Source organism: Micromesistius poutassou, assembly GCF_964030765.1.
Source record: "Micromesistius poutassou genome assembly, chromosome: 14".
In the NCBI taxonomy this organism is placed as follows: Eukaryota; Metazoa; Chordata; class Actinopteri; order Gadiformes; family Gadidae; genus Micromesistius; species Micromesistius poutassou.
In genome coordinates this window covers 738,903-762,091 of record NC_140284.1, presented here as the reverse complement: position 1 = coordinate 762,091, position 23,189 = coordinate 738,903, and the positions used below count along the sequence as shown (strand labels likewise).

General features: G+C 41.6%; 1 protein-coding gene across 4 annotated transcripts in view; it reads left to right on the top strand.

Annotated features, from left to right (window-relative positions):
- Nucleotides 1–23,189, top strand: part of LOC311358327 (PTB domain-containing engulfment adapter protein 1) — a 63,042-nt gene that overhangs the window by 12,369 nt on the left and 27,484 nt on the right. For 2 of the 4 annotated variants that reach the window (XM_084478322.1, XM_084478325.1), the window contains exon 2: nucleotides 11,720–11,794. The gene's annotated coding sequence lies outside the window, so the exon portion shown is untranslated. Of the gene's footprint in view, nucleotides 1–11,719; nucleotides 11,795–22,155; nucleotides 22,282–22,770; nucleotides 22,788–23,189 lie in introns of those variants that run through there. The other 2 variants (XM_084478323.1, XM_084478324.1) reach the window with 2 other exon arrangements.

Genomic DNA, 23,189 nt, shown 5'->3' with positions numbered 1-23,189 from the left:
GAATGTTGATAACATGATCACTTGTTGCTCGATTGATGTCTGTGGACACTTCTTTTGATTGTTTATTGAGTATTTGTATTTGTTCAATTTTAAATGTTTAATGTCTTTCGTTTTGAGCTATTTATAATAATTACTTTTGAATTAAAGTGGGGTGAATTGTTGAGGTGATGTGATTTGTTGAAGAAAATGATACAGGAAGAATAACAAAGGTCTATGATTAAACCTCTTTATTCACAGTATGAACGGTTTTTTATGGTCTCATGACGTTTTTGTATCTGACAATTACACTCACCAAAAACAAACATAATTTTCAATTTAAATAATCTGGTCCTCAAAAGAAAGTTCTTGAACAGCGCTGTGCTATATTGGACATTATGCTATTTGATGTGTCTGCTGGAACACCATGTAGCAACAGCTGCATGCACCAGAATCAGAATCAGAATCAGAATCAGAATCTTATTTCTTGCTAAGTATGTTTACACATGCAAGGAATTCTTTTTGGTGTGGTGGTGCAAAAACAAACAACAAACAAACATGTGCAAAAAGAGAAGACAGAATGAGGTAATAACAGAATGAGGTAGTATGATGAAGTATAATATCAGACAAAAATTAGTGCAGTTGTAGGGACTTAAGTGTGTTGGAGGGGGTGAATGAGAGTCAGTGTCAATGAGCCCGAGATCTGTAATGCCTCCCTGGATCTCTACCACCTCCATCTCTGCTAACTGGGTTCCTGACACTAGTGCCATTAGTTTCACCCAGGATGGAACCCTCTGGACTCTCATTTGCCTTGTAGGCCCTCTCTGTCCTTCCCCGTTTATCTTGTTGTCTCTCTTTATTTTGCTCTTTTGCCCTCTCTTTCTTTCTTTCTCCTCCTTTTATTTATATATATATATATCTCCCTTATATATCCCAGAGGCCCCCGATGGATGCTAATCAATTTGATCTGCTCATTACACCTTCTCCAAGCACCCAGCCCCCATCGCCCACCCCTCCATCCCCCGCCAACACACACACGAGCACAACCTTCCCCCTGCTCTGCAGTACGGTTAATACCTTAACCGCGTCTCATTTCTCCACGCCCCTCCCTGCGAGCTGACACTGACGCATCGTGGCACTTTATGATTGGACCGGTGATCATTAAAATCCGTCCAGGTAGGGGGTTCACCATGCTGCACTCTTCAGCTGCTCCTATCCGTCTCCCAGCGTTGAGAAACGCCTTCTGAAACAAGGTGCACATCTGCAGTGCAGCCGGGGTATAATAGGTGGTGTTCCACTCCCAGCTACAATCATCCTTGAGCAAGATGTCCTTACCTCTCCCTGCTCCTGAAGGACATGTATGCGCATTCTCTCCAAGTACTTTTAGCAAAACAAAAATCTCCCCCATCGCCCCCCCCCCACACACACACACACACACACACACACACACACACACACACACACACACACACACACACACACACACACACACACACACTCATTGCCACTGAAACATAGAAACATACATAAAAAAAAGCTACATCCAGTGCAAGCTCAGAGCCCTGAGCTCCTCAACAACCAGCTGTGCTGTGGTGTATTCAGCACATCATTAGTAAGCTTCCCTTAATGTTGCGTTGCTAGGGAGATAGTTCGGTAGTGAGAGTGAAGCCAGGAATGTCAACATTATTATTATTTCAAAACCTTGCGTTTGACTATTGATGTGGACACCGCAGATGAGCTTCAGAGACGGGTTCTGCCCAACATCTGTTCCGCAGAGGGGCTTCTCCTCGCTGACATGATGCTCCCTGGGGCTCCAACTCTGCTGCTTGCGACCCTTTCAATTCGGGCAGGGACTAGCGACCCCCTTGTTCCCTCTGACCTACTTTCACACACACGCACGCACACCACATGCACACGACACGCACGCACACACACACACACGCACACGCACACACGCACGCACGCACACACGCACGCACACACACACACACACACACACACGCACGCACACACACACTTCTCTTTTTCTCCATCCACCAGGCACAGGCACCTAGCAGAAGAAGGTTAGCATTACCAACCCCACATGGGGTGTTGCAGCACTGCTGGCGTGCGTTACTATGGTAATGCATTTTGAAGAGCTGTACATTAAGCAGAGGCCGTATGGACTTTTGGGACATAGAAGCCATTTCTGGTGGATTTAATGAGACAACATTTGTTTTTGCTATTATATAAAATACTTATGTTGTTTTTAAATCCTCTTGCTACCCAAACTTCGAGAATCACTGCCCTAGGTTGTGGTGTGGTTACTGCCAGGCTGAAGGAATGATTACTTCTGTCTGAAAACACAACCACTGCCTTCTTCTAATGCAATGGGCTCAAGTCTGTTGACTTCAGTTCAATTTAAAGGATTTGAATAGTTTGTTAAGACCCCAGGTACATTGTCTATGTCCAGATGTAAATCAGCCATGATTTTAGTTCAACTCGACTCCTATTGCTGTGTAGACATGTTCCAAAATTAAATATTATATCAGTGTTTAGCAGCTCCCATAGCTGTCTCTTTATTTTGTCCAACCCAGTGAGCACACACAAATTGTCCTGGCTAGGTATAGCTTTCTCCAATATTGCCCACAAACAAACTGCTTTTAAATCTGCATTTACATGCCACTGCGCAGGCTCACAGACCCAGAGAATGAGACAGCATGCACAACACAGAATGCTTATGCTGCCCTCAAATAATTTAAAAAGAACCACCTTCCTACACTTTCTCTCTGAGAATAGTACATTATACTCACAAATTTGCAAGGAACCACAACTTATTGCAGTTATTCTGAAGCTAGGGAACAAGGCAGTTGCTTATCAAACTGTCAGAAAGATGAAAGAAATATGCAATTAAGGCTAGTGACTTTGTAGCTCAAGGTTTACAAAAAATGACACATCTTATATTGACCTCTTGCAGGGAGAAATAATAATTTTTGTTGACAGACTAAAAACCTGGGGCGCTTTGCGGCTGAATAAAATCAGTGCACATTCAGGGTGTCTTGCACTAGGTCTTTGTCCATGGATGTGGAGATGACTGCCCTACAGCGACGTCTATTGCCCGGCATCAGGGATGTGAGTCAGTGAGTGAAGGGTGGTGACCTGCGTGGGCAGCCATTGGGCTGTTCTCGAGACACTGACTGTACCGATGGCCACCACAGACCCCTAACCTTGTTTTATTTCATGATTTATCCATTGCTTTCTCTGTGGCCAAATGAGGTGTATTAATCTCAGCCCGACAGTGAGAATGAAACATATCGGTTTTTTCAAGTGTTGCTGGAGGTTTAGTATAAAGTTGGCTCTAGCGTAGCCACTTGTGAAAAGTCATTTTGGCCTTTTCTAGCACCTTTTTACTGTATAAACGGATGCCAACATCAGCAGTAAAGCTACTCCCTGTGCGATGAGGTGGAATAATATATTACAGTTTTGAAGGGTGTTGAAAACTGCTCAAGAAGTGTGTTTAATCGAATAGCCCGGTGGCATCTTAAGTCATAGAAAACACACATTCTGCTTTTTTATGAATTGTATTATACATTTCTCGATATAGGAACAATTACGATTCTATGTGAGTTTTTGTGGGTGTCGGTTTAAGTGCTTTAAAAGGTGCTCAATTAATTGCAATAATGTCTGCTGATCCTTGCACAGCCCTTATTAAATGTAACGCTTCACATGGGAAAAGCTAATCTAATGTGGCTTTGTGTTTCAGTATTGATCCAGTACGTGAATGCTACTTCATGTTGCAGAGTAGATGGAAGGAAAACACCCTAAAGTTGGAGGCTGAACATGTACATATAAATATTAAGAAAATACACACTGGTGTTACATAATTTAACCTTTTTATTGACCTAATAACCATTTTTGTAAACACATTTGTATTTGTTCCGCTCATGGTAACGAACAACTCAAGAAAAAAAGAAAAGAAAAAGAGATTCACAGTCGAAACACAACTCATTCCATGACAGAAAAGGAGTCTGAATCAATCGTCACGTTCAAACCACTGGTCACTGGTAAAATCGCTCATAACAACATAAAGAATAGGTTTCAGATTGACAAGGGCAGTGATATTTTCCATTTATTTTCTGTTGAAGTTGCGTTTTTGTCGCAGTCTGAGGTGTCGTTTAGAAGTGACCATGTCAAGGTTATCGGGATGTGATGAATGCACTCGGGTGCAATGAGGGACCCGACAGAATAACTCTGAGCGGTGTCACCTTGACCCTTCTTGTGCTAGTCCACAAACTGCAATCTTTGAGCCAGAGATGCACATTTTTATTTTTATTTCTTCATCGGAGGGCGGTTGATTTATAATCTGCGTTCGCTGCGATGCCTTTATTATTTTTGTCTTTATTATTTTTTGCCTAGTGGGCTTTTTTTTTCAAGCTTTGTAGAAGAAGTGGTGGATCGCGACCCCAGAGACAAACCACTAAATCAAGAGCATCCAGAGGTGCCCTGGAGGTGTGTGTGTAGCGACCGCTTAGGGTCCCTCTGATTGAGGGCGCTGCGGAGACAGCAGGGCTGTTTGAGCAGGCTGTCCGGACCACGCACTGAACTTTAGAAACTTAACTCTGTCTGGGAGTGGAGTTCCATGTTAAGTTGAAGTTGGAAGAATAACCTTTTGAGCTAAATCCCGACCTTTTGGCGCAATTAGCGAGGTGTGTGTGTGTGTGTGTGTGTGTGTGTGTTTGTTCTCAAACCTCTTGTTCAGTCAATTGACGTGTTTTCCCCTGCGCTGTCTTTTCATTCTTGTATTTATCACTTGTTATAAGGAAGCGCCCGACGTGTCCCACTTGTAAGACCCAACTTAAAACCACAACTGTTATTGAATGTTCTTTACTTGCCTAAAATATATGGATGTATTCATCATTTTTTCGCTAATCCGAAATCTTCAGTGTCATGCTCTGTCACTACCATATAAAGAAAATAATGAATTCAATATGTAAAATGAAAAATATGAACCATAGCTTCAAACTAGACACCATTTTAAGACCGCAATTTTTTTTTATGCACTTTATGCTAACAATCGTTTTCCAAATGTTAAACTTCCACATCTCAAAATATTTAAAAGGTCACTTATCCCCAAATAGATTCAACCTATTGTAAACATAATGAACTTCTGGCTCTTTGCCCAGGAGATGCTATTTTAATGCAAATGGCAGATTTCCATTTATCTTGATAACCTTATCCCAGTGGATAGCCCCTGTTCCCACCTTGGCACTGTGCTGACTCCAGTGACTTGAGTGAAAAGTCAAAGCTGTACTGACATTTTTGGTCATCTTGGCTTTTTCCGTGATCATTGAAAACACTTTGGCTCGGTTAATAACCCACGTGTCTGTAGGTATGCACACATTACTCAAGCCCCACGTTGTTTATGCAAATTTAGATTTAGCTAAAAGCTTTTCTTTGTTTTCTTTATTGCAGGTATAATCCTTTGACTCCTATGCTTCAGTACGTAATACTTCATGTGTCGCTGTGCTACACATTTAAATAAATGTCGTATTCATCAAACTGGTGTAGGCTTATATAAAAAAGTTTGGTTTTGTTTGGTTTTGATTTGGTTTCATATACAATGACCTATCATGTTCTAAAATGGATCATACAGTCTGTCCTTGCATGAAAACATTACTAATAGATATATTTTTCTTATGCTACAATAGATTTGCTGTGCAGCCTTTATTCATCACGCCAGCAGTGGCCACGTGTGAAAAAGTACACGTGATGATCATACATTTTGTAGAAGCAGCTGTAGCGGAAGTGATGTGGGAGTAGTCGCCTTGTACATCTGTCACTCGCATCATCCTGAAGGAATTCAGCCCACCTCCTCCACCGCTTCACCTCTGTTTGAGCTTATTTCCTTACTGTGAAATAACCTACAACAGCTAAGGGCGCTTTGGGAATCAAACCTAGTACTTTTTGGCTGCACCCCCCCGAATATGTGTGTTTGGAGATTTTTGTCCCGTGTAGCAACTTTGCAGTAACCCATTTCAGTCCAAGCCCTAGCTGTGCCAACTCAGGCCAACGTTTACTTTAAAGAATACTAAAAATGAAGGAGTGTACAGGGTTTTCTCCACGCTGAATAGCCTTGTGACCTTTGCCAGATGTTGCAACAATAATTACTTCAGAGATTATTGCTTAATTATTATTTAACTACATAATAATGTTTATGCTGTCTGGGTTCAGCTTTTTCAATTTGAGGTCACGGCTCCCCGACAAATCAACCAAGTGTTCAACGCGGTCAGCGGTGTGTGGCGCAGATGACATTATGAATTCATGCAGTTTTTCATTTAGGGCGAGGGGGGGGGGGGGGGTGGAGAATGCCACCAATATTAATCATAGAGCTAGCTTCCATTGTTTATTTAATTTAAACCCAAAGTAGGAACACACTTTTCTCATGCATCCTTTCCATTATTCATTAAAAAAAAGAATCCTTCCGCAGATCAATTCCTTCCTCGCCCCCAGCATACAGTAGGCATCTGCAGAAGAAAAGCTGTGGCGCAGAATTACACACGTGTCAACATTAGGTGACTGGTTCTGCTGAGGATTCAGCCATGCGTTGGAACCCGGGCGTGACCATAGATCCGACTGGTATAGTTCAGACTCAACAGTGTGTCACTAAGGGACTCATGGAGCTCTGCTGGGGAGCCCGGAGGGGTGGCAGGAGTTGGCTCTCACTGTTTCCCCAGACTCAAACAACACTGTGTACCGAGGTGTTGTGTCCACCTCTGTGTGGGAACTTGTTATGCTAGGGCGTCTTGACCGAGTCCACACCGTGTTCTAGTGGCCCTAGTGGTTTTAACAACTGCACTAACAGGGTGTTTCACCTATATCAGCCTTCTCTCTCGTGTGCACCTCGTTTCCCCCGGTTACATTTAAATGCAAGACTGACCAATTACAAATCCATGCAGTAGTCTTCCAAGAAAAAAAGAAGCCCTTTCCATTGTGTCCCCATTCATTGTGGCGGGCTAGGCGGAGCACTGTCAATACTCGAACCAGAAACGTCTCTTCCAGACCCTTTTCCAATGTGAAATGAATGGAGGTAATGTTTTTATCAATAATAAAGGCGGGCCTGCTGTTTTGCTTGCCTGTGAGGCTACGGTCTCTCGGGGATCATGTTCAGGGAGTGGGGAGGTACTTTAATTCCACTCCCATGGAATATGAGTTCTAACCAGCTTGGCGCCTTTGTTAACATGGAAAATCAATTATTGTTAAAAGTGGGATAAGTCACGCATCGATAGAAGTTTTTTTTTCTTCTTGATGACTTTCCTTTCTTGTAATGTATTTATAGTCGCAGTTGTATAAGTGTGTGTGTGTGTGTGTGTGTGTGTGTGTGTGTGTGTCCCCTGCCTCCTAGTCCAAAAAATCAGACTCTGATAATATGTCTGATGACTAGCTCAAATGACTCCTAACACCTTTTTTAGCTTCTTTCGACCTGTCGTGTTGCTGGAGGCGGGGAGCTTTAAGCAAGTACACAAACACGGCCAGCAGTTTAAACTGTAAAAAGTGTCTGTAAAGGTATCCAGTGGTCAGTGTCAAAATACATTTGCTAAAATCCCCTTTGGAGCCTCATCCACTTGCGCAAATTAGTTTCATTCTCTCGAATATCTGTTACCAAACCGGAGACGAGGCATAACTCCACCTCTGTGCCCTCTCCCAGTAGTTCTGCTGCAACACAGTCGTTCTGGCTAGCATAGACCTTCATTCTATGCCAAAAGTACATTTCACACTTCACTACAATCAGACCTAGGGTACATTCTATGCATTTCTAATAGTTCAAATCTATGTGTAACAAATCATTGAATACTGTCAGTTTCCAGATCCCTCACTTCAATTGTTGAATAGTTATTGTCTAATGCTATATAAGTGTAAGACTACTTTTATTATGAGGGATGGGTTTAATAAGAAATGTAAACGACTAGCTTCTTCCCTTTTTTGTCATTTTACAAAATGACGAAAGAAAATGTCGTTTTTATTGTAAACTGTAAAAATATTTTTTATGGTTTCCTTTATTTTATTACTTTTACATGCTGATTTAATGAGCATATATAATTATCCCTTATATATCTTAATTGATTAGTTGTGGGGAAGGCTGACCCTTTGTGAGACCATAGTTTAAACTTTAACCTATAAGTTTCCAAACATATGCATTCCAAATGTGTTTATATATTCTGTCCTATGCATAAGCTATATGTTCTAAACCTATTCATCCTGGCATGCCCAAATATGTAATAACAGGGTTTAACCAAAGACATTGTATCATATTAAACCAAGCCACCAATACAATTCTCTCTGCTGTGTTTTGGCCATTAAAGATTTGCACAGTAAAGCAAAAGCAACAGGCCTTTTTAAAATTACAATTTCTTCTGCGTGTGCCAAGATTGAGAGGCATTTTAAAACTGCCTTTGTCAAACACCTCTCTGTGTCATTTCTGAGTCGTTCCATCAAAGGTTTTGTTTCCCGTGGAGTTGGGCCACTGGAATTAATTAGCCTCCTACGCTCTGTTAATTCAAGCCTCAATGGGCCTGAAATCCTTGCTAGGTGCTTTGAGAACTTTTGCGACTTCCCTTCTCATTCAAGATTAAGCCTTGATTTCGCCTGCCAACAGGGAACCGGGGTAGAGCGACTGACTTTGTGCTGAATGTCACATCAACATCCCGCTGGGCGGCCAGCTCGTTGATCATCAGACATCATGACTTTGGCACCGCGGTTGACCTGTGAGAAGCGGGCAGTTCTTCAGGTGTGCTGACCTTCATGTCGCCTCTGGATTGCTTTAGTGAATGTCAGTTGGTGATTCGTTTGAGGCCCCTGCGACCCTAGTTGGAGTGATTGGCTATATATTATGTAAGGAATGAACCGTGGCGCCTTGTCCTGTGATTGGAACGTAATGTACGAGGGGGTTGGGGATGCAGCTGAGACTAAGGTTTCCTTACCACCTTCCAAAATGTTATTTTGGTTACTCTTATACCACAATTAGGATTTAAACAATGTTTAGATATTAGCCATTTTGTCACTTTCATATGTTGCATATTCGTTTTTTTATCTACCTACTCGGCAGAAATGTTATATATTGCTGCTGTGCTTTGAGCATGTATATATTTCTGGATGTTTGTATTTGACCCTTGTTTTGAATGTCGGATTTGTACTGCATTGATTCTGAACAGTTAAAAGGCAGATGTGTCCTGTTACTGAAAAAGAATGTTCAACCTTGGAACTTTATTGAACAATCAGGATCAAGTATGCTGAGTGGTTAGGGTGGTCGACTCCCAGCTAAAATGTACTGGGTTCATACCCCAATGTCTGAAATCTTCCTGAGGCATCCAAGCAACATTATCCAACTCAGTTCCTGCTCATTCGTGACGTCTTAAAAACATAAAATAACAATCTTGTAGTTATTTATATTCCTTATGCTGTGTTGACAGTTGGATTAAACATGTCTACTGGACGTAACGCAATTAAACCACTGAACATTTCCCCTAATAAAATGACATTGCATATTTGTCATCGTTATGTCTTGTTATAGAGTCTGGTCTGTTTTCACATGGAGGACCAGGAAGGCCTGCGCAGAGAGTGGGTGGCTGCATGGATGAAAAATGAGCAGTAGAATAGTTTGTTAGTTGATAGTGAAAAGAGGAAAGTCTGGAGGCCTCTTTTCACTATCAATCAACTAACTATTCTACTGCTAATTTTTCATTAAAATGAACACATATAAGCCAATCACATCTTTATTCTCCTTGGCCTTAGAGGTAAATGTTACTTTATCAAATATTTTTTAATTGACTAGTTAATAGTCAATCTTCCAGTCTCACCATTAAAGTATTGTGTATTGTGCAAAGTGTTGAGGCATATAACCTTTCATTTAGATTGATGTTAATTATTTTCCATGCAGAGCATTATGGGTTTCTGTGTCTCTAATGATGTTTGTGTAAATATTGGGGACAGCTCTATAGTATTCAAAAGCTCTCATCAATTTTGTTTACATTTTTAAGGTGTACCTTTTCCACACATCTTGAAAATCAGTTGACCATAACATTTTCTATTTTTTTTCAACAGTGGTTGGTTAGGTCTCAGAATATGAATGTATAGATTTATTTAAGCAAGCATTTATTTGAATTCAACATTGGTATTTGTCATCAAAAGAGTGCATTGGTGGAGATATACCCACTATTCTTACCTTGGTCTATGCACGAAAAGGATTCACTTTATTTGTGTACATTATTAATGAATGTGAATTGACTTTGCTGCAGTTGAAATACTTTACATACTGTACATAAAGGATTAAGAGTAACTGAGATTGAGGAAGGTTGATCAACAAACCGAAGTAAGAAGGGGAACGTGTTTCACTAAGAAACTCAAGATTGCAGACATTGATTGAGTGGGTCTGAAGGTACTTCCATGTGTTTCCTGAAAGGAGGCATAGCGGGTTGATGACGTAGGATCTTGTGAATCCATATCCCGATCCGTGGCTAACTGACGCAATTAATTATGTTACCTGCAATTCAAGTACAGACCACCAGGGCTGTGTAAAAACCAAACTCCTTTATGACAGTTGCTCGTGTCTTTTCTAAATCACGCCATGTGTATCTTCCTCTCGTTCATTTGCTCAATGAGATATAAAGACAATGACAGACATATCTGCTCCATGTTTACCGTTGAGAGAGAGAAAAGTGGTTGTGTTTAGCTATTGGTTCTTCCTAGATAGAAACAAGGCTCTGACTTATTGGCTTGGAAGGTTTGGTTTTTCCCTTGTTATACTACCCGCTTGTTTAGAGTTAGTTTATCTTCCAAGCTCAGGCCACAAACGGTCTCTAAGTTGTGTTAAACTTTTTTTTCTTAGATTTATTGAATTAAAATATTGATTTTAGCTGAGCCACATGACTCTGTTGCGCTATAACTTAATACCTCAAAGGGCATTTCCATGGTTTGCTAAACCTATGAGTTCCAGGAAACGCTAAGCTGAACAGCAGAAAACAGACACAGATTATTGTTCTGCTCCTTTTTTCCTGGTCCAAAGTCAGAAATGGTTCCAGCCTCCAGAAGGGAGATATAACCGCATGTGGCATTGTTTAAATGCATCATCGCTAGGCTATGCAAGAGAGCAAAAGAGGGACAACAATGAAACATGTTTGGTCAACATATCCAGCCTTTGACTCGTATGGGGGAAGATAACATTGTAGTTAGTTTGACACACGGCCTAAAGTTATTGGCTTTGATTACCCAGGGCTGCATTCTCCCTTAAGTTATCATTTAGCAAGATTTACAACCCCTACCTGCTCCTAAATGACATAAATCTAGAATATTTCACTTTGAGACACTTTATTCAAGTAAAAAAAGATCTTCTAGATGTCTGCTAAATTGATACCAACCATGCTATGTTATTTTAATTGATCTTCTCATTTAATTTGCACAGTTCTTTAGTCACTGTAACATATGAGATTGTGTGTGTGTGTGTGTGTGTGTATGCATGTGCATGCATAAAACAATGTTGCACACACTTTGAGCAAGCATTGTTTGCTTTGAATTCTGTGCACTGCGTCGCGTTGCTAGGAATATGGTCTACGTTTATTTACATTTGCATGAATGCTTTGCAGGCATTTAGTGTGTTCTATTACAAAGTGAACAACCATTCACGTAGCCTCTACAATTCCCAATGGGCTACAAGTCTCCAAGAAGACATCCTTCTCCCCTGTGCTTATCTCCTCTTCTTTCTCTACCTCAGGACGCAGCCCCCATGAGACTCCACCAGCCCTTACACCAGTGAGACGCAACGCAAGAGCATCAGCACGCGCCGTCGGTAAGACCCGCCCTTATCTAACATCGCACTTCTTACACGCTCAGATAGCGATCGTCTGCTGACCTCAAACGCAGCTTGATTCCATAGCATGTGTGTGTGTGTGTGTGTGTGTGTGTGTGTGTGTGTGTGTCTTTGTTTCTTCCTCTCATCTCACAACTTACAACAAAGCTCTACATTATTACATTATTAGGTCAGAAGCTTCTATTCACAGACACACACATACCCACACATACATTCTCACACACACACACACACACACACACACACACACACACACACACACACACACACACCTTGAGGAAACCCTAAGTGGGGAACCCTGTATCAAACAGTATGTATCAAGGTGCAAGCACTGCAGTGTGGTGTATTGTGCCTCGCAGTGAATTCATGTATCCTGGGCCATCGTAGCTGTTCTATATTCCTGTACTGGGTGCCATGTTGAGCTGTTATTTATATAGTTTGAGGTTGTGTGAAAATACAAACACTGTGCTCTGTTTCTTGTCATCGTAAGTGTTTTTCACCAATACTGGAACATGTCTTTAATATTGAAAATAAATGTGCATGTGTTCATGGACATATTAGGATGCATGGAAGCCTCAGACAAAATGTTATACATGATCATTTATGCTACATTGTAACTGATTTAGTATGAACAGATTTCAATATATTTTTCTGGAAAGTTGATATACATGTAGGTCCTTTAATAGCTTTCTGATGATATAAGTAATGTTCCTTGCCTCTTCTGTGGATAATTCCTTATTTCTATGAAAAAATAATTGCATTAAACAAAGATCTGATCAAGACCACGTCCATGCGTGTAGGAGGGAATGCATATGATTACATATTGACAAGAAAATAAACGTTTCAACAGATTCAAATGAACCATGGCCTTCGTTCAGAAGGCTATGGTCATGGGGAGGCATTAGCTCAGGAGGTAGAGTGGTTGGCTGGTAACCGTAAGGTTGCTGGTTCGATCCCTGGCTCCTCCTAGCTGAGTGTTTCGTGGTGTCCCTGAGCAAGACGCCTCACCCTAATTGCTCCTGACCCGCTGGCTGTCGCCCTGCGTGATCAACTCCACCGGCGGTGTGTGAATGTCTGCATGAATGGGTGAATGTCAGTTATCACTGTAAAGTGCTTTGGATAAATGAGGACCAAGAAATGTTGAGCCATATCTATAAGTCAACGTTTCGACATTGGACGCAAGGTTCAGTGATGCATTAAGATTCTTCTTTTTGATACAAAAACTTTTTTTTCCAAACTTGAACGAGTTACTGACTATCAAACCACAAACCAATTTTGTTTACCCTTGAACTTTGTTTTTCTATCTTGAGTTTACGGTCCAGTATTAAGTGAAACCAAAAGGACAGGCACTGTGAGATACGAGCGTTTGATGTTGCTTTGGTCGCGTCCCATTTTATAATCTTTTTTATTCATTGATTCATTCTAGACTAAGTTCTATATCTAAAGCTCTCTCATACATAACCAGATATTCTGCACCCAACCTTGCTTTGAAATATCTATTCCAATATGCACGTCCCCCGGGCCACTCCATGTAGTCAACATATATAAACCAGTCTGTGTCTGTAAAATATATAGGTTGGAGTAAATTACCTCAGACAGCTTTTATGTCTGGACTGGGGGAAGTGTCTTATCGTGCAGAAACAGGGATGTAGATTAGAAACAAATTATTAGGGTAGTTTTGGACCATAAACGCTCCATAGAAATCCCTCTGGGAGATTTACGAGCGCTGTCGCACCGAGCGGCGGTTCAGCCCTCCGTGAAAACCCACCTGTAGTCAAGATGAGACACGCAACCCAGCGCTGCTCTCGTCCACAAAGACGTCTTCAGGTTCAATAAACGTGCACACTTTTCAGTTTGTGTTGTCAAGATTCAAGATTAGGTTTATTGTCCCACAAAGTGGTTGAATTGGTTTGGGCACCCGGCCATGCTCCTAGCGCAAAACACAAGACATTCCACTTACAAAGTGGTTGGTTAATAAATACATATAGCAAGGTTCCTATCGGCGTACCTACATACAAACAGGAAAAACTGACACCTAGCACAAATCTGCAATAATCCCGTCAATAAAAACAAAGACCCTCCATTGTCCCTCATGGCCTTTTTCTTTTTTTATCTGCCGCCATTTAAACATTTTACAGAAGAGGAACCTTTTCCTAGAGGGCAGTGGCTGATACTGTAGGACATGGGAGGGTCGGCAATTATCCTATTGGGTTGTCTCAGGGTCACCGTCTTGAGAGGTCTCAAGACTCGCGCTATGCAAGAATTGTAACATTCTGTTAAAACAGTGACTATCCACTGCTTTGTAGATCTACTGAGATTTGCACAAGCGTTGTTAATAATTTGTCATATTAGCAGTCAAATTTAATTTCATACTGCCCACTGCTGATTTGGGGATTAAAACGATGACCATTATATTTATATTCAGCCTAATCTTATTCACCAATTCCCACAACACAAGGCATCAGTGTTAGTTTCAGCTGGCTAACCTCTCATTAGAAAAGATTGGACGTCTTACAAATTCTTTCCGACAAGGTGCAATGATTTAGAAATGATCTGGATGACTGATTCTTCCAGACAGTAGATGAATCACATTATGCACCAAAACATGCCTAATTGAATATATACTGATAACATTGTGATGAACAAATCAACAAAAACAAACCCCCTATAAATAAGGTAATCAATAAGGCATATTTTATAATTTTAGTCAATTTTAACTTATAGACAGTTTCATGGGAATACAAGAGGACTCAATACCAATACCACAATTCATGAACCCTCCACAGTCTTTGTCTCCTACTGTCCTCATCACCGGAGCTTATTTACTATTCACTCTTTGCAAATCACTTATTTAGCAGACACTTTTGCCCCATAGCGACTCTGCACTCCACTGCCAATTAACTTGCAGAAATGTGCTGTTGCAGCACTTGGGAATTGTGTGCAGTTATTCCAATATTGATTGTGTGCGTATATTGTTCTCACTCAACCTCACTTGTATGTCGCTTTGGATGAAAGGGTTGGCCAAATAAATCAATGTGATTTAATCCAAAGCCAATTAAGGTGATTTCAGTGACGTCATGTAGGAGCAGTCTAGAAGGAGAGGGTTGACCCTGGTATCTTTTAGGCTAAGGAGTCAACCTAACCGCTACACTTTCATGCCTATATCCCTCATTAAAAAACAACACCCACCCTGTTTAAAATGATACCCGCCCACTATTAATATTTGTATTATATTAGACACTTTCTATTTGGTTTAGGGGTGGGGCTGTTGGCTTGTCAGGCTCTCACTTATCTCCACTCACCACAATCTGACAGGGGGGGGTGACATTTGATTGAAGACTTAGGAACCGTCCACACAGAGCCAATTTTTCAAACTGCATAAGTCTTGTGCGTTTGGTTAGGGTTAGGGTTAGGGTTAAGTCTTGTGCGTTTGGTTAGGGTTAGGGTTAAGTCTTGTGCGTTTGGTTAGGGTTAGGGTTAAGTCTTGTGCGTTTGGTTAGGGTTAGGGTTAAGTCTTGTGCGTTTGGTTAGGGTTAGGGTTAAGTCTTGTGCGTTTGGGCGACCATCCAGACAGATCCGGCGGATCCGGGGCCCGAAAACACACTTTTCTGAAAACCCCTCTGAGGGTGGATCCAAATGCTCGCCTCTTCTTCTTCTTTTTTTTTTTGAGTTCTATAGTAGAAGCAGCACCCCCATATGAGCCTGGAATGTACAGCTTTTCTACAGCTCGATGCGGTTTTTGCAATGAATCCATCTTTACGGAGATATTCCTGAACTGCATCAAAGGAAAACGGATCGTTTCACCCGTGTGGACGGGGCCTTAGTGCATCCAAGTGTAAAGTGGGACCAGGATCAATCCATATCAATACTATGACACCCACTACATCTCTTTTCGTCTAAGGGGTTTAGATTTCACCCTAAGACATATTGGTTGTCTTAGGGTTTGGCTTTCCTCAACAGACATGAGTGCTTAAATGGTAATTGTAATTGTGACCCTCAACTCCCACTTTACTCCGACGAGCATGAGCGGCCCCGAGGGCCACTGAGCCTAGGCCTCCCACGCAGCACCCTATGGCAGGTTGCTCCACTTCTCTTTGCTGGCTTGAATCAAGTGTAATGATTGAATGATGAGCAGTATGCCAATACTCTGATTCTGATGTACTGCAATGTTAAACCTGCACCATGTACGTTTCTACTTATCAGCCAGCTTCTAGTGGCTTGAGATGTAGATTCAGATTTCTTGCGGTCGCTTTTGATTAAAGTGACGGAATGTTAAACGGTTTGAACCCAAGTAGGATTGGTTGTTGTTGCTAATTTGGATGTTGGTGTCAAAGTGGATTTACATGCAGCACGCCGCATCTTTTCCCTGTACTTTGGCAAGGACTAAGCTAAGTGCAACCTTAAATCACCACATGTGAGTGGTTTGAGTTTTTAGCGGTAGCGGCAAAAAGTCTCGCTTCGCTAATTTTAGTGAACGCAATTTATGTAGCGCCGACAGTTGGAGGAATAATTGGCAAACCCTTGAATGTTCCACGTTGACCTTGCTCGGAGGGTTAGGCCCTTCAAGTGTTGGAAAGAAAATGCAGGTTGGAATTGGATGGGAAAATTAACATTAAAAGGTGATCTATTGATTATATGACAGATGATAGAGGAATGTGAACTTTATTTATCCGGCTTCCGCACTCCACACTTCTAATCCTATTTTAGAGAAGAAGGACCTTGTTGAAATCACACACACACACACACACACACACACACACACACACACACACAGGTGTTTTCTGTTCATTTTTACACTTATTTTTCTAAGAATTACTTTTAATTATTCTTATTCTATCTTTATCAAACCAATTAAAGCCCTTCAAAGACACTCGTATTAACTTTATCCAGGGATACCATTATTTTAAATCCCAATTTAGACTCAAAGAACAATACGTTTTAAGAAAAAGTTTTCATTAGAACACAAAACCGTTAATTAAGTGCCACCTTATTTTTAGCATAACAAAGTGGTCCTTCACCCCTGAGGCAATGCAATTAAAAGAGTCATGGTCTGGGTTTGAATCTTCTACCTCAGCGAAATCTTATCAACAACTAAGTGAGATAGTCCTTGAAATATAAAAAAACCGACTCACCAAAACTTCTTTCTAGACACACACGTAAGTACGTACACATTTGTGGTGAAAGCGTTTCAAAGACACAGAGATACAGAGACAAAGGAAAAGGCTGTGATACGATGGGATTTCCTCTGAGTCTTGAGAGTCCTAATAAGAAGCAATTTGTCTCCGCTCCCAGATGGTAGTCTTTGACAGAGCGGTATCATCTCTATCCAAACAAGCCCACTTCCCGGCCGTTACCCCCTCCGTTCAGCTGCTTGGTCAGCTGTATGCACTCTGCGGGAGTTCAGTTGACCTAGGGTTAGGGACCCAGAGGAACTAGCTCTCCTCATCGCAGCAGCTTTTACTGTTATTAAAGATACATTATTAAAGAAGAATCTCCCATAAGTCCGATATGGTTCTTATGCTCCTTTTTGTCATTTCTGTCAAGCTGAACAATTCAGTTATGGACAAGATAACCAACATGAGCATGATTCAAGAAACAGTTTATTTTGACCTTGTAGGTTAGCAGAATTGCCATCAAAGTAATTCACATTAGTACAAGAAAACCTCCAAGGATGCTGTAGTTTATTGAAAGGTAGTTTTCTTTGCACCAATAGCCAGACTTTCAAATGTCTGACTGTAGTATAGTTTTGTAGTATCGTCCTCTCACGATTTGAGCTTCTAGAAGACATGGAGGAAAAAACATTGGAATATTTAATCTCCAAATAAACATTGTTTACCGCGATTGTCCCTATATTGCAATACTTAAAGTAAAAGACCATTCAATCATTCCCATATCCTAAACAGACACAGTTGGACTTTGTCCAACGGTCCCTAGTCTCCTAACCCCAACCTTAACAATGAGTAATTGTGAGTGAAAGTGTTATAGGGTAACACAATATTTAGGAGAAAACAAATTGATGTTCTGTTTACTAGCTGTACTGTTACTTAAAGGAAGACTGACTGTAATAATGCACATTTCAGGGTTCAGGGATAAAACACAACGATGTTGGACTTTTGTTTCATGAGGCATTTCCATAGTATTATTCCAGTATAATTTGCTTTTGTTTTGCTAGGTACAATACAGTACAATACGTAACAGAGAGTGGGCGAGCTGTAAACATTGCTTGACCTATTCTTGTACATGTATTATTTGTACCCCTGTGTCAAAATACATATAACACGATACACATGAGGGAAGCTGGTGTCCTTGTTTGTGTACTCTAATACTCCCTTTTCAAGGCTTTTACATGAGCTGCAAACATCTTCTTCTATGCAACCCCCCCCCCCCCCCCCCCCCCCCCCCGCTGAATCAGACAGAAAATCCTTCATAAATGAAACAAATATTTGGTGCTCTGCTTGTGCTTTGTCCTTATGTGAGTGGTCTGGTTAAGGAATGAAACCGTGTTAATAAGCCTTTCAGAGGCTATACCATGGTTCAATACATTTTATCTTAAGCATAGAAGATCACCAACTCTAACATCCCCTCACTCACTGAATCCTGGCTCTGACCGTATGTAAGCCCTCAAAATACCAGCTACCTGGACGCAACAGCAAGGCTCTCCATGAGCTATCCATGCTATGTATTTATGAAATGTATATGCAGAATTGGCAGCATGCTGCATTAGCAGCAACACAGTCAGAACCACTCTTGGTCAAGATAATGACCTATTAGGTTTGCATTCACATTCCTTCATTGATTTCACCCCACCATTTCTTGGAGAGCCTCCATCTGACCACTCTACACGTTTTGCATCAGTAAATAGGCAAATGTACCAGTCCATTACAATTAACAATCCCATCTGTACTGAAGCAAAAAAGGTTTGAGCACTTTTCTGGTGTCGACCTCCTGATACAAAGGTACAAATTTACAATTTATTCATTTGGCAGATGCTTTTGTTTAAAGAGACTTGCAGTTAATTCAGATGCATTCATTAAGGGAGAGATTCAGGCCGGGCAACATGCTCAAGGACAGCCTCTTAGTAGACTGTTGGAAAGGGGTTCACAACCTTTCCCCATAAAATACACTAATTATGCACAATGGTTATTACATGGTTTCACATTCAGTTCAAGTCTTTGAATAGCCACAACATGCTCTTTATATATCCCTTCTCAAATCAATTCTAATGATCATTTGAAAGGGATTCAAATGGATCCTTGATGATCCATCATCTCATTACTTGATTGAGGAGAAATGTGTGTTTATGGAATTGACAGAAATGTCAAGTTTCCTGTGTCTTCTAGTTATGATTGGAAATGGAAAACATCCTCCATCTACACAAACCTAAGCTTAATATAGAAGACTAGTCTGAGACTTTCACTGTCAGCAAAACCCCATGAAGATATTTACTGTGGATACTCTGTCTGGTTGTGCCTAGAATAGCAGTGATATACCAGTAATATACCTTTTAATATTGAACAAGTGTATATGTTATATTATATATGTCAATATATGAAGTAAGTATCAAGTACTTGTAGTGGCATGGTCATTCATGCAAAGAATGACTTTAACAGTTGACCACAGATGAAGATTCAATAGATCCTCCTTTACAGTTATATTTTCAAGGACAGAACACATTATTTCTCTAAAACTGCTCCCCGTGTGCCCTTGGTTACTCAAAGTGGTGGTTTTGTAACAAGGTTCTTTTTTCAAGACAGTTGTATAAAGACCTGACCGCACATTTCCCCACCCTTACTTCCTCCCCTTCAGTCGGCCGTATGCCAACCGGAGGGGCCTTGGACCTCATTGTGGGCTTTGCAGTTCCTGTGGTGTTTGTTTTGCCTTAGGCAAAAGATGGAACGGAACAGAAAACGGAGATTCAGCAGCGCCCTAATTCCCGTTCCTTGTGGTTACAATCGTGGAAGGACTAAATGGAGTCTTCCTTTTTTTGTATTATCCCCCAGAATCGTTATCGTATTTTTTCTTATAATATGTCTTCTCTTTGTAACATGTAACTAACTTAACATGATGGTCAAATGAGTGTCCACCCGGCTTCAGCTTGTCTGTAATGTTGAGCAATGATTTCCTTTGCATTTCCCTGATGTGTCCGTTGTAAGGTCAAACACAAAGCCTGGCCTTTTGGGCCGAGCGGGAGCCAGTTAACCTGTGTCTATTTGTTTGGTAAACATACCCTGTAGGGATGCTCTGAGGTTCACTTTCTTGCCCCTCAGACGTCTCCGCCTGGCTCTCTCAATTAGCCCAGCAGCGCCTGGTGGAATTGTTGATGACCTGTCAAGGATTTCCTGTCATACTGTGTGTGTGTGTGTGTGTGTGTGTGTGTGTGTGTGTGTGTGTGTGTGTGTGTGTGTGTGTCTGTGTGTGTGTGTCTGTGTGTGTCTGTGTGTGTGTGTGTGTGTGTGTGGTGGAATTCATTTTAATTGAAACAGATGTCAATGTTTTATTAAGATCTTCAGGGGTCATACCATTTTCATCCAGGAGGGCTTCAGTGCTTATGAATTAAAGTGAATGTTTTTGTGGTAATCCGTAAGCGGTAATCTATAAGCGTGTGTTTGCTTTTGCTCAAACTAGAATTTTGGACTGAGCCCTTATCATCGTAATTTATAGCATAATTGCACGTAATTAGTAGTGCAACATAAGGGTCATTCTGAGACACACTTTGTAGGGCATGTTTGTCCTCTGCAGTGTTATGGCTGGTGTGTGCAGGCTCCTAAAATATGTCAATAGAGGGCTGCAAATGTGGACGTATTTTCAGAAGAGAATTCGACGTATGGGTGTGGTAGCACTGGTGAAAATCTTGACATTCCTTCCTATGCATTTTTCCCCCTCAAATGGTTGAGCCTGTTGACCCCCCCCCAGCCAGCCAGGGCTGCTTAACGTCTGAGCCAGCTCCAGCTGCCCAGACACAAGCTGGGGACGTGAAGGTATGCTGGGCAAGGCATAGCGAGCAGGAGCAGAAACATAGAAAAATAAAGTCAAAACAGAACAACCTAGAAGTTCAAGCAGGCCGGGCCCCTCCCTGTTTTAAATGGCCCCCAAATGGCAGAGGCAGGCAGATTTGCATGCTACCACCTAGGCGCCTTTTCCATCCTAATCACCCAGCAGGAAACCCCTTGAGAAATCCCATATACTTGATTTTCTGGAAGGTGGTTTGCATCATCTGTCCGTCCATTTAGCCATCTGTCTATCTCTCACCCAGCTCTCTGTTCAGCTCTCTAGGTAGCTGTCAAGCGGGCCTGATTTTTCATGCTTTTTGAATGAGTTCCAACCGAAAGTGAATGTGTCGAGGGTGCTAGAAACACGTTGAATAGTCTCTCTCTCTCTCTCGCTCTTTCTCTATATCTCTCTCTCTCTCTATTTATCTATCCATCTCTGTCTCTGTCGCTCTCTACATTTTTTTCCATCAGCATACGCCGCTATTACATGGCCCTATTTCCCCTGCTCTCTGGTTGAGCAGATATCTCCTGGCCAGGTCATCTCAAAGTGTCACATTTCAAGACGGGTAGAATCCATGGTCTTATTGCGACAATAGTTCTGCAGGCTGTGACCCCCCCTCCCCCCCCTCCCCACACACACACATTTCTTGGGGGGATCTGATTAAAATGTGGAATTAATCGACGTGAACAGGATGTGTTGAGAAAAAAGGACAGGACTCGTTGAAAAGTCCAGTGCTTTTGTCTGAGAATGTGCAGGTCGACAGCGGCTGAGTCAAGATGGAACTAGGCGGGGCGTATGGCAGGCAGAGGGGTTTTGTTGGCTTTCAGAAGTCATCTTTGGTATGCTTCTGCAATAATCCCCTAACCTTGTTTTGAAAGAGTTTTGTTTTTCCACAAACAACGGCCACTTCCTCGGGTTAAAATAAGGTCAGTGTATAATGCAAGGGGAAAATAGTGCTTAAAAATATATACAACACAAACATAAATTAGTTTAAAAAGAAAGTTAGAATACACACCACTTGAGAAGAAAAATTGAACTAAAGAAAACTTGAGTCAAATGTTATGGTTTTTAAGGTTGTATTCAAAAAACCTTGACAGATTGTGATGTCCTCAGTTCTTCTTGGCAGAGGGTTCCAGAATGTCAGGTATGGAGCGTTTCCTTGAGTGCAACTTCTTGTTGAGTATGCAAAAAAGCTCAAACCCACCATCATTCCTCCGCCTCCTCCTTCCCTTCTCCTCCTCCTCCTCCTTCCCCTCCTCCTTGCTGTGGTCCTGAGTGCATCACCATCTGGCCCACAGCTGAAAACTATTAGACCCTGCAGAAACGTCCTCCGCTCACTCTTCAACAAGACCCGTTTCACAAAGCAAGCGAGCGAGCCTTTCTCCACGCAGAGCTATTTTTGAAGTTTTTCTACCGTTTCTCCGCGTCATGCTACTTTTATCGTAAGCCAGGATTTCTTCTAATCTGTGATATAAGTAGGTACATGGTGTTTTGTTTTTTTGCTTTCATCATGCGAGTGTGAGTGAGGGGCGAGTGAGCGAGAGAGCGACTGTTTCAACTTGGGGGCACCATTGTTGATCCAGCAGAGAGAGGGGTCTTTGGGGCTGAATGCGTGTGGAGGGATTGTTGCTCTGATGTCCGGTGGGCTGTGTGTGCCGACTGTGCAGGATTCCAGAGGCTCCATTATGCCAGAGAAATGCAGGAAAACACAAAGAATCATTGTTGCGTTCCCTGCACTGGGCTTCACGCTGCGAGCGCGTTGCACGTCTTTATCGCGTGTCAAAAGTTGGCTACCTGTTTAGCACATATGGGTCGCATTAGACAAGGCTTGACAGGCTGTTTCTTTTTTTAACAAGAGACGTGTACTTTCCCCAAACGTATTTCAGCGTTCAGTGAGTATTCTCTTTGCACCGTAATGCCATAGTTCTTATCATTTGCGTGAGAGTTGTGGGATCAAGGGGAGACGTCCACAAGTGTCAAAGTAGGTTCAACTTTGTTTCCAGAGTTTGTTTCCAGAGTTAAATTCCAAATGTTTGAGTCACTGAACATTGCCAAATCTTGGGCACGCTTTTCTCTTTCTCTGTTTTGCCTGGACAGAAATACAAACTTTTCCATAACTTACTCCTGAAGGAAGATCATTTCCTCAATGTTAACTATGTACACAAACTGTTTGGGCTTGTGACTGTTGTTTTCGGAGATATCTTTGACCTATGGTGATAGATGCTGGGTGCTGTGTACATTTTGGGATTGATTTCATGGTTTATGTGCCATTGGCAGGAGCTCAAACACAATTCTGCCTGATCATGTCATGTATCGGTACTTACAGAGGAAACCTCATATTTGCTGAACTATTGGCATGTGTCCAATCTTAGTTGGATTCTTA